The sequence below is a fragment of the Fopius arisanus genome, unplaced genomic scaffold, assembly GCF_000806365.1.
Source record: "Fopius arisanus strain USDA-PBARC FA_bdor unplaced genomic scaffold, ASM80636v1 scaffold00046, whole genome shotgun sequence".
NCBI classification, from domain to species: Eukaryota; Metazoa; Arthropoda; class Insecta; order Hymenoptera; family Braconidae; genus Fopius; species Fopius arisanus.
The window spans coordinates 690,671-702,389 of NW_011887785.1; the positions used below are offsets into that span (position 1 = coordinate 690,671).

At 38.2% G+C, this 11,719-nt stretch overlaps 1 protein-coding gene across 1 annotated transcript in view; it reads left to right on the plus strand.

The window, feature by feature from the left end:
• The first annotated feature begins 439 nt into the window (after positions 1 to 439).
• Positions 440 to 11,719, plus strand: part of LOC105267425 (monocarboxylate transporter 10) — a 46,317-nt gene continuing 35,037 nt past the window's right edge. Inside the window, exon 1 of the mRNA XM_011306268.1 lies at positions 440 to 618. The gene's annotated coding sequence lies outside the window, so the exon portion shown is untranslated. The remainder of the gene's footprint in view (positions 619 to 11,719) is intronic.

Below are 11,719 nucleotides of genomic sequence, written 5' to 3' on the forward strand. Positions count from 1 at the left end.
CATTTGTCCTCCATAACACTTCCTCCCTCTTTCGTCTCACCCTCTCTTCCATCACTCCCTCTCCCCATCAGGGATGAAAAAGAAAATACACACAGCCGCGGAGGGGAAAAAAAAATTTATAATCACCAAGTGCTGTAATTTCTCATCGCGATAACATTTTCGAGGCTAACCCTGCTTTACGATCCTCTCAAAAACTTTTCCATGCAAATTTATATTACCCTGGAATATTGTAGTTGTCGCTGTCATAATTTTTTCGTTCCTTCCGAATTGATGTTCCCCTCATGGATATTTTTCTCTTGATTGCTTCGTGAAATTTCACCTGGTGGTTTTTTTTTTTTACATTTTTCACCTGCGCCTCGTGTATTGATTTTAAATCAACGCGTACGCGAAAATCTGGATTTTTTTTATTTATATTCGTTTTTTTTTTATGTAGAGATAATTAAAAACGAACGGATACGTGAGTTTGTGTGCAGCCATCATCACCAGAGTGAAATATGCGAGGGGAATAGGAAAAAAAATGGAGACGGATGGAGAATAGTGTCGACGTGGACTTTATCAAGATTTAATGCATTTTCGATAAATCGCGGATTTTACACAAGGATCGAATGCATTTGAGAGGTAAATATACAAATCAAAATCATTGACTTGTTTATGGATTAATTTTTAATATCAAAAGAAGAAATAAAATCGATATCGAAATATATCGAAATGTATCGAAATATGTCGAACTATATCGAAATATATCGAAATAAATTCGATAATTAACCTAACCGGATAATGAACCGAAAATTTAATGAATAAACAAATGAAATCTCACGGAATAACTGAATGACTGATGAAAAGAAAATGATTATGTTTCTTAAATAAACACCAGTAAATTAATGGAGACGCGAAATCAAAAAACGGAAGAGAAATACCGGAGAATGACGGAGGGAGAAAAAATTACTCCGTTTATGTTGCATTGACAGAGGGGTGAACTCGTTAGAGGAAAAAAAAAAATGTGCGTTGGACAAATTGAATTACTGGTAGTTGCGTTTTGACTGTTCCATTTTGTACAACCGGAATTCACGAGTACCATGACATAAAATTGTTATTACCCCAGCGGCGAGGGAGGAAGGGGGGCAGTCGAATTTTTTGACAATTTGTCTACTCATCCACAGAAACCATAATATTATTTTTATTACTGGACTCCGAGAGGGAAAGGGATTGCAATTCGGAAACGTGTTTTGGTGAGCATTTGAAATCGTCAATTTTATGGCCCAACGGTTGGTGGATTATTCATGGGTTTTTCATCGAGGAGTTCATAGTCCCAATGTCTTCCACAAATCCCCGTAATTGCCGATTACAATTCCATGATTGATGTATCCGACAATAAATCCCGATTTCGGAATGTCTAATTGATAAATTGGAAAAAATAAATAAATAAATAGCAGTCGAAAATTTCTCTTTCGCGGACTCGATTTTCTTTTCAGTAAATCATTTTCTTTTCCTACCGATTAAATGGATAAAATAAAAGATAAAATTACTTTCTTGTGAGAATTAAAATAGGGCAGACCAATTAATCCGGAATCCACGGGATTTCGACAGACGATTGAGAAACCGATCGCCTTCGGATTTTTATTTTATTTTATTGATAATTGCAGATCCAATTCACCAGGTTTTATAATCATTGTTATTGAAAAATTTCATTTACATCCGAATGATTCACCGATTTGAAACGATTTTCCATCTCCTTCCCCCCGAAAGTTAATTAATTCAAAAAAAAAATAAGCCGACGTAATTAGCCATCGGTTGGAGGAAATGGCGGTCTTAAAATTGTGTCGGTCAAATTCTCGTTAAGACCATCAAACCAGCAATAAAGTGAAGATTGAAGAGGAGTCGTTTAATCTTATGGAGCCGGTGGTCCTTGATGTTGCAACGAAACATGAGAATAGAATAAAAAATAAAGCCAAGGCACAAGAGAATAAAAAAAAAATAAGAATGGAATTCATATGGGTTACTGGTGTGCAATACGGCTTTTTATCTCGGACAAAACCTGACGACCGGATTCCCATCTCTTCATCTACTTCCTGTCCTCCGTTGTACAACGGAATGCCTTTCCGCGGATACAGCACGTCAGAGGGACGCAATTGTGGTCTCGTTTGTGGTCGACATTCTGAAGAAAATTGAGAAGCCAACGATCAGCGATCAGTATCGATCTCCGGAAAATTTAAGATCCTCCATCGATTACTGGTCCATCGATATCATAATTCAAAATAATTTCCAGACCTGAAAATTGAATCAGCAGAATCGAAAAAATTCTTACGAAAAATATATCTCTCGGTGAGCAACCTGTTTATTCCCATTCGATCGGTTGAGAACTGAAATTCATCTGAAGAGTATCGATATTATATTCAGGGTGGATGTCTATCGTTCCTGATGCTGTTGACGTGAAATGAGACGCGGGAGAATAATGGAGCAATCGATTCGCTGTGACATTTCTGACTATGTCCTCGGAAAGGCTGACACTTTTTTTTTTATCCTCGTCTGATGCTCTCCTCATGCCTCAAGGGACTTTTGAGAGACTTTGGAGATCATGGGGATCTGTGAAACTTGCGGAATAAAAAGCGTCGGGTAATATTGCATATCAAAGTCTTCTGCGAGAAAAAGAAATGATTAATTCATCATTTCGGAATATTCCCCGGAATTTCAATTGTATAAAAAATTTTAATTAAAAATTCATGATTTTTAAACTGGATATAATTTATAAATTATTTTTATAGTTAATACAATTTTTTAAATCAATGAAGCTGCATTCTAATAAAAATAATCGATACAAGAAATGGTTAATAAATTATAATTCTAAAAAAAGCGGAATGTCTTGGGAAAAAATTCCAGTTCATTTAAATTCAAAAAAAAATTATGAATTTCTCATCAAAGTGACATGTACAGTATTCCCGTGACTTTTAGTCACCTTTTTGCTTCCAGCCCTCGGCTCTCAGAATAAATTTCATTTCGAAGGCTCGAGTCTGATATATCGGGCAATGATTCATCCAGAAGATCCCGGTGGGTGGGAGTGGGTGAATTTCTTGCCGACGGTGGAGGAAACTTTGCCGTTGGTTAAGGGAAAATAAAAAAAATGTGCCGAGGACCAGTCCCTCCTGATATCTTGGTGAAGCGAGTTGGCAATTAGGAGCAGGAGTGAGTTTCATTAATTCCATCCATTACGAAAAAATTCGAGATTTTCTTCCAAAGCGGGAGAAACACTCAATAATTCCTTCAGAATCGGTGAGCGATTGCGAGTCCGGCATTTTAAACAAGTGGGTAATTACCCCGCCATCTCATTATCCAAAAATTGCATCGAAAAAAAAAAATCATTTTATCCTCATGAGGGACTTCCCCTGATTAAGTCTCATTAGTCTAATCCCACGTCTTACGCACGCCGTGAGCCTAGACCCAACGGAATAAACATATGGCTGTGGTTTTTATGGTTTCCAGTATTTCTGTGGTTCAATTGTCGTGCAAATGCGGTGCAATTGCGGTATTGCAGAAAAAAAAAAGTCTAGAGTACCGGCTAGGATCCCCCGAAGAGACAGCAAGCCGCAAAAAAGTTATACCAGCGCCTGGTTTTTGCCAACAGTCTCGTTACCTCACTAATCAACTCTCCCCTTAATTCAGAGAACCAATCAGTTTTCATTTTTTAATTTGCGGAGATAATTACTTTGAGAAGTTCTCATCAGAGGGAAATTCTCACGCTACCGTCGTCACAGGGATTTTCATCAATGAATTACGGAAAATAAAGTAAAATGGAGGGAAAATAAAAAATTGTCTCGAGACGTCGGGGAGGATGTTAATATTTCCAGGCGATTTTTCTCGTCTATTTCATCGGAGGTTCGTTATATGTCTGGAATAATAATAATACCTGGTGGAGGATCTACTCCTGTTCATCCTGGAGATCACACCCTCGTCAATTCAACGACAACTACACATGACAGCCCAGGGTGTACGTGTGGTCTATTAATGCATGCAGTCATTGAATTTGCGCCTTCAGTACACAAACTCATTGTTTCATAGACATCAATTGTCCCACATTCGCGATGGCTTTTTCAGGTGCATCTCCAGGACAGCGATTTCCTGATTCAAATTCAGGTATAATATTCCAAATATTACAGTTGAACAAATTAATTCTCATAATTGATAATTGATCATTGGTAATTGGTAATGAATAATTGATAATTCATTGAATTGGAATTTGGACTAGACGGGAGAATGGAGGAAAATAAAATATGGAGGGAAATTGGAGAAATCGGTTGGGCATTTTATTTTTAATTTGAAGAGCGATACGAGGGACTAGGAAATCTGAAATTTCCTCTCAACGATTGGGATCAAAGGACCGTCAGTATGAGCTCCATATATCAAGCGTTAACATGAACTCAATTAGTGTCGAGGATCAAGCAAATTATACGGAATGCCATTGTTCTGAAGGATTAATTTACACGGAGTCAAGAGAATAGTCTGGACCTGATACGTCTAATTACGAAAATCCCGAGGTGATATTCTCATATTCTCCGGGAATATTTTCAGACGTCATCCCTCGGCGAAAAATTCAACTTTTACACCGGGTGAATCATAAAATTCCTGCGCCATTTATTTTTCCTTCGAATTTACGTCGACAATTTGATGATGGAGTTTACGACATCAGGAGTCATTATTGAGGATGAGCTTGCACCAAATTTATCGGGAATTTGATTAAGCTGGAGGATCGAACGTTTAGGGTTCGTCGTGAGAAGCTGTCTTGAAATTTCGAGGAGTTCAATTTCCCATGATCGAAAAGGTAAAGTGGCTGTTGAATCTCCGGGTTCTCCAAATTTCCAGGGAAGACCTGATGCCAATAAAAAATATATAAATCAAATTTTAAATTTTTAATTGACTTCTCCCGGCAATAGACCTACCTACCAACAGAAATATTCAATAAAAATAATCAGCGAAAAAATAAAAATAATCATCGATACCGCCACAATATTTCGAGTCAATTCCACAATCGGTAATTCTTTAAAAATATTTTTCTCCTCGTAGATTTCGTTTTTAGACGAGGGCAGCTGAAACAATAGCCCCAAGGCTCATTGTCATGCAACATCCCACGTCACTTGACAGACAACAGGAGTCTATAGGTCCAAACTCCCTTTGAAGATGAATTCGGCCGATGTTGATGCGATACAAGCCTTCGAGTATCGATTTCAAGCGAGAGCCCGCGAACAATGAGCTCACGTCAGGCGCGTGCATCTTGTCATCAACAGGACCAGCATAAATACTGGATAATGAAGTCACTGAGAAATTGGGTCAGCCTTGGGTGTCATCAAGAATTTTTTTTTTTTCTCCATCCCCCTAATTCAATCTCTCGTTACACCGATAAATTACACCGTGCGTTACCATCAACAGTTGGAAAATAATTATCAGTGGATATTTCCCATGGGCTACCATTTCCTATACATCTTGTGCAGTCCGGTCCACCGAGTTTCGAGTGAAAATTAAATTTATGGAATTCCAATATCGAATGGTAATTCAATGAGCGACGCCACGGCATCTTCCTGAATTTCTCGTGTATGTACAAACCATTTGCTCTCATCCCCGGACCACTCGTCACTCCAGGATATGTACTGATGAGTCTCAATGAATATCACTTGCCCCCCTATCTCCCTACCCCCTTCCTGATTATTTTTATGCGGTTTTTATCCTCTCGCGTACGCGCACTGAAATATTCATGAAGAAATTCGTTAAACAAAATGCGGATATGTATTTTCCGTTGTTTTATATATTAAAAAATATAATTCTGAATAAAAATATATATATAATTATATATATCTGATTGAGGAATGATAAATTATCGTCAATTGATTGATGAATAGAAAAGTGGAAAGCGGGAATTGGGAAGATAAATATAAATTTTTGGGAGAATAAAAAAATGATGGTGCGTTGGATTGAGCTTTCATAATCTCGCGAATATCGAATGATTTATTCACCCCTCAATCATTCTATCCTCCGTAACTTCCGGTTGTCATTTATCATTACGAGTCGCTCCGGCTAACAGATTTCACCCGGAAACGATGGGGAATGTCAGGGGCTAGTGTGCGATTCTCAAACTCCAAAACCCGATTACGAACTTTCCTCGAGGATTTTCTGCTCTTGTTACATCTAACAATGTACCACAGCATTTCTGGAAACAACGTTGTTATAGTCGTGGGGGATTCCCCGAATGAGGCGGCAAAAAAGCATTCTGGGATATAACCACTTGCGTATTCCACATGTAACATCGCGTTTGAGCATGAGTATACGAAACATGGAATAATTTACATGATTTGCGTTGCTGTAATTTTCGATTCACAGAGAAATACATTTGTTATTATGACGCCATTTGAGGTTATGGTTGCGTTCGCAAGGGGCACTTTGTTTTTGGTGGAATGTATTTTTTTATCGCCAGGTGGGGCTGAAATGATTTACCAAAAGATAATTCGGTAAACATTTATTTTTATTTCGATCTACATTTACAATTTTCTTGTGGTATTTGAAGATTTTAAATTAATATTATTTAAAAATTTGAAATGATAAAAATCCAAATGTAAATGAAAATCGAATTTCCAAATTTTCGCAATTTTTGGAATTTTTTACACTTTCGAGATTATTCGAGATACTTCGATACATTTCGAGATATTTCGAGATCGATTTCCCTTCTGTATTTTATATTAAAAATATTTTTATTTCAATTTTAATTCCCATTTCCATTTTTATTCAAATTTCGAGGTAAAAAAAAAAATTTCAACACAGATAAGCGTATAAATTTTTTTCCACTGCAGATTTTCATGGAAAAATTTCGTGGCATTCTGTAACCTTGACAACCTGTTGCACCCGTAGCGATAAAGACTCCCGATGAGTCAGACTCGAGATCGAGAAGTCATGAAGGCAAATAAAAAGTTGAGGACGAAATGAGCTTCTAATGATATGAGTTTCCGGATATTGCCAGCGGGTAGTTTTCCGGTCGGAGTCCTGAATTCGTCCGTCAATATCAATTACAACTCCACAGTAATTGAGATTTGAGGGAAAATTTGCAGAGTTGAAGCCTTTGGAAAGCATTAGCATTTGGCAGTCTGATATAGTCTCCAGCCTCTCGAATTGTAACAACTGGAAGCCGTTATTATCCTCTCTTCCGTTCTAGTTACCTCTGGGGGGACGCCCTGGAACTATTTTTCCCGGGAATAAAGAGGTGTCGGGTGAGAGAAAAGCTCGACATTTGTACGTACAAGGGAGGGTTTGTACACATTGTAGGAGGGCAAGTCTCCGAGGATCAGCTCCAATTGTTTGCGCTTTTTCTTCGCTTGGTACGACGTTCACATTCACTGCACTATCTCTGAATTCCTACCCTCCGGAAAAAATCAACAATTCGATATTATCTATCCAAACGAAATTTTTCAGAAGAAAATCCAAATGAAAATTGAATTTGAATAAAAAAAAACCCTAGGCGAAATAAAAATTAAAATAAAAATTGATTTCCATATCTCTAAGGATTATTAACAGACCAGTATAAATTCTCCAGGAAATTTTCCTCACGTTAAATTGCCAGCAAAAATTCCGTACAGTGTAGCATCGGAAAAATCATAGAAACCATGGGTAAACTCAGAAGAATAATTAATAGTTACCCAAGTTAATTCAGACCTGGCAGAAGTTCTTGTTCATGCATTATCGTTGATAAAATGCCTCATGGCTCTTCTCGGAGCCCCCGGAAAGGGAAACTCGTCGATAAACTTTCCCCGTATCACGTCCTATATATAACCAGTGAATACAGTAGACAGACTGCAATTTCTCCCTCCGATCTGCATTGAAATAATTTAAACGCCTAACGAGACTGGAGGGTCTAATCGGCCCAAACCCGAGTCCCAACTCATTAGCTGGATGGATTCGTTTTCATTTTTTATGTCTCCAATGTCCAGGTACCTCACATTTCCATTTCTTTCCATTCCTTTCCATTCGCTTTCCATCCCTTTCCATCCCTTTCCATCCCTTTCCATTCCTTTCCATCCCTTTCCATCCCTTTCCATCCCTTTCCATCCCTTTCCATCCCTTTCCATCCCTTTCCATTTTTCCCTCAACCCGAAAAATTTTATCAGCGAAGAAATCCTTTTTGAGCAACCCCTTAATAAAAAAAAAAGGACTCAACTAAAAATACACACAAATAATTATTAAATATTTACCAGAATATAAAATAATCCGCAAATACTTAAACCTTATGCACAGATATAAATTCTTTGCAGCGCATTGTGACTGAATTTTCTGCCACTGTCTTCAGCATTCTGTTTTTGGAATCTTCAGCGATGACCGAGGATGATGTGGGTCGAAGAAAAATGAAAATACCGGCGTTACCCTGGATTCCACGGTACAAAGGGAACAAAGCGTCGAATATAGACCGAATAGACGGGATCCCCAGGCATTTGTTCTGCCCCAGATGTGGTCGAGGTGGCCAACACATGCGCATGGACCCGAGATTTGAAAGAACTGCCATTTTTTTTTATACTGGAGGATTGAGAGGTTGAAAAATAGGCAACATGTAATCGCTAAGTATTGAAAGAAACAAGCATTCGCGACATACTTTAGGGGCAATGGGTTTCAATGTTATTGCATTTTTTTCGGGGATTCCCGGGTGCACTGCAGTTCCAGGAAATTCTTACATAATTCACTGTGGCATGCGGGCATTATATGCCTCAAGCCATGCTGAATCAGAAATTCATACGATTTGGATTCCCTTCCATTATTCCACGATCACATTTTCAATTTTGATAACTCACGTATTTTATCATTATCAAAAATTAATGGAAATTTTGTTAAATAATTTGAAGTTGAATGAATGAATTTCTGAAAAATTGTCCTCCACCTCTGAAATGTTTAAAGTGTCTAAAGATTTGACAGGAACCACGGAGTAATGATCACCGAATAATTCCTGGGAGCCTCCACTTCTCAGGAATGCATTTTCAGGAACTGAAAAGCATAATTTATAAATGTATCACACTGCAAGAGCTTTGATGCAGCATCAAAGCGAACGACCGAGAGGTTTCATCATCTTTTACGAAGAGGATGCTATAGACAGGATGTAATGTTCTTTCCTCTGTACACCGTTGAAAATAAGAGGTTTAAAGACCACCTGTTCTAACCCAGTTAAGAGTAAAAGCTTCAGGAAGAATACAGTACACAATGGAGGACAGAAGCCTCGACAAAAATCGGAGATTGAATTTTCCCATTACAGTCATCCCGGAAGTACATAACAACATGCCACCTGTAACGACCTCACGGTGATAACTCCATCGAATAATACTGTTTATTAATTGATTCATCTATATTTCGCGGGAATATATCGGTATAAATAAAAACGAGAGGTAAAATTGATAAAGGGTTTTATTCCTTTGTTCAATGTTCAATGGCAACTGACGTGGTATTACATCCACAGGATCGTAAACCGCGTTTGGTTTTTTCAAATGTATGGAAAAGCAGTCTGAGTTTCACTGCCTTGTGTTCTGTGTGGGGTTTCATTGAAAATTGTTCCCCTGGAATCGCTGAATTTCGAGAGTGAAATTAGTTCTGTGAATGCCGAGGGATTCAGAGATTCATTCGATGTTTCATGGTTTTCTTTTGGGGATTCATGAGGTCAGGGCTATTGTTGGAGGTACTATCGATATAAATTGATGATTAATTCTGGAAATCAGTCTATCAATTTGCAATGAATATTTAAAAACTTCTGCCAACTGGTGTTTGCATCCATGTTTCTGGCATCATGGTATCACATAATCACCAATTATAGTGACGAATCCGAGATAGTTTCTGCATGAGCTACTTTGATGTGCACAATCTTCACTGCACCACTGAACTTATCCATAAACTCCGTGAATTATTCGTCATCTTCTCCAACAGCCGAACCCAAAAGCTTAATTACCATCAGAAGTCACCAATAATTCTTGGATAATTATACCCATGGCAATATCCAAAGACCAATATTCTCAAAGTAATCGTCAAAAACTTTGGCACGAGTTATCTCGTTTGAAATGTGAAACAACTTTGATGTTGCCCTGTGTGGAGTGGGTGACAGCTCTCGACGAAACTCTGATATGTACTGGCTAAACTGATGGGTAACTAACCTTGCCTCGAGCCAAGTCCAGGGTACTCGGTTAGGGTACCACTCGGTAATTGCGGGTATAGAGTATGAACGAGTAGAATCCCACTTGCGGCACTTCTCGTGGTGAACCATTGCTTCCTGATCCCCGGTGAAACTTCACGAATGAATTCCACTCAACTCCATCCATTTCTCAGGCCCATCAGGCAATCGTTCAAAGTTTAAGGAGAGAGATTTCAAAACGTCTGCTGAATTACCAGGAGACGTGGGATATCCAACAGTTGCTTTATTTAATTTCTCAAATTGCGGAATTTTTCAAAAATTTTTCAAGTGTCAAAAAATTCTAGTTATTTCATTAAGTTCAATTGATTAAGGATCTCCGGGAGGTTCGCTACTCAGAACTCTTCACTTTTTCCGGGAATTTTTATTTTTGCGCAATTGGTGAATTTTTCAAAAAAATTTTCAAGCGTCAATTTTTTAAAATGTAAAAAAATTTTAAAATCACTCCATGAGGGTTAATTTACCCTAATTACAGGTCCGCAGTCGGTCCGCTACTCAGAACTCTTCACTTTTTCCGGGAATTTTTATTTTTGCGCGATTGGTGAATTTTTCAAAAAAATTTTCAAGCGTCAATTTTTCAAAATGTAAAAAAATTTTAAAATCACTCCATGAGGGTTAATTCACCCTAATTACAGGTCCGCAGTCGGTCCGCCACTCAGAACTCTTCACTTTTTCCAGGAATTTTAATTATTCCGCCGTTGTTGAATTTTTCAAAAAATTTTGCAAGTGTCAAAAAAAAAATCGATTCCATTGAATTTAATTCGCCTTCATTAAGGATTTGGTCAAGTATTAATTGGACTTGGTGAAGGCGAATTAACGTTAATGGAGCAACTTTAATTTTTTCTCCCTATGAGCCTCAACCAAGTTCAATTAAAAACACTAGATGATAATTCAAACACAGAATCATCTATTATTGGAGGGAGATAACTTTGAATCGCTTTGAAAATGCCATGTGCGCAGTATCAACTGGGTCACGCTTATCTTTGATATTACGCTGATCCTGTTTGCCAACATCACCTGAAAGTTTCACACCACTTGTTATCGAGAGGGTATTGCTCAATCCGATTGAGCTCATCGTGGTTTGCTTATGCAAGTGGCTGGATTGATACACTCCATAAACCCGAGATTAAATTCAAACGAGTTTTTCTGATTGTCATCAATTGAAGATGAATTTTCCACGGTTTCCAATCGATTGCTTCTATTTTAATCTAGTGGACCTGAACTTCGGGGTAATTTCACATATTTTAATGTTTCAATCCTGATTAGGATGTGATTAACATCCTGATCTAGGTGAAACTAGGGAATTTTCACTCGGACCATTTCGTCTGGAGCGCAAGTTGTCAAAGAAATACGGAAAAATAAAAGTGTGGGGTGAAGTACTACACGGACGTGCTGGAGATGTTATCACCCGAGACCTTGCACTTCAACCTTCTCGTAAAGTGGGGGATGACGTCCTTATCGAGGTGAGGACCAGCGTCGGCCCAGTACTCCCACGATGTTGGATTTCGGGAAAATTGCACGCGAAAAAAA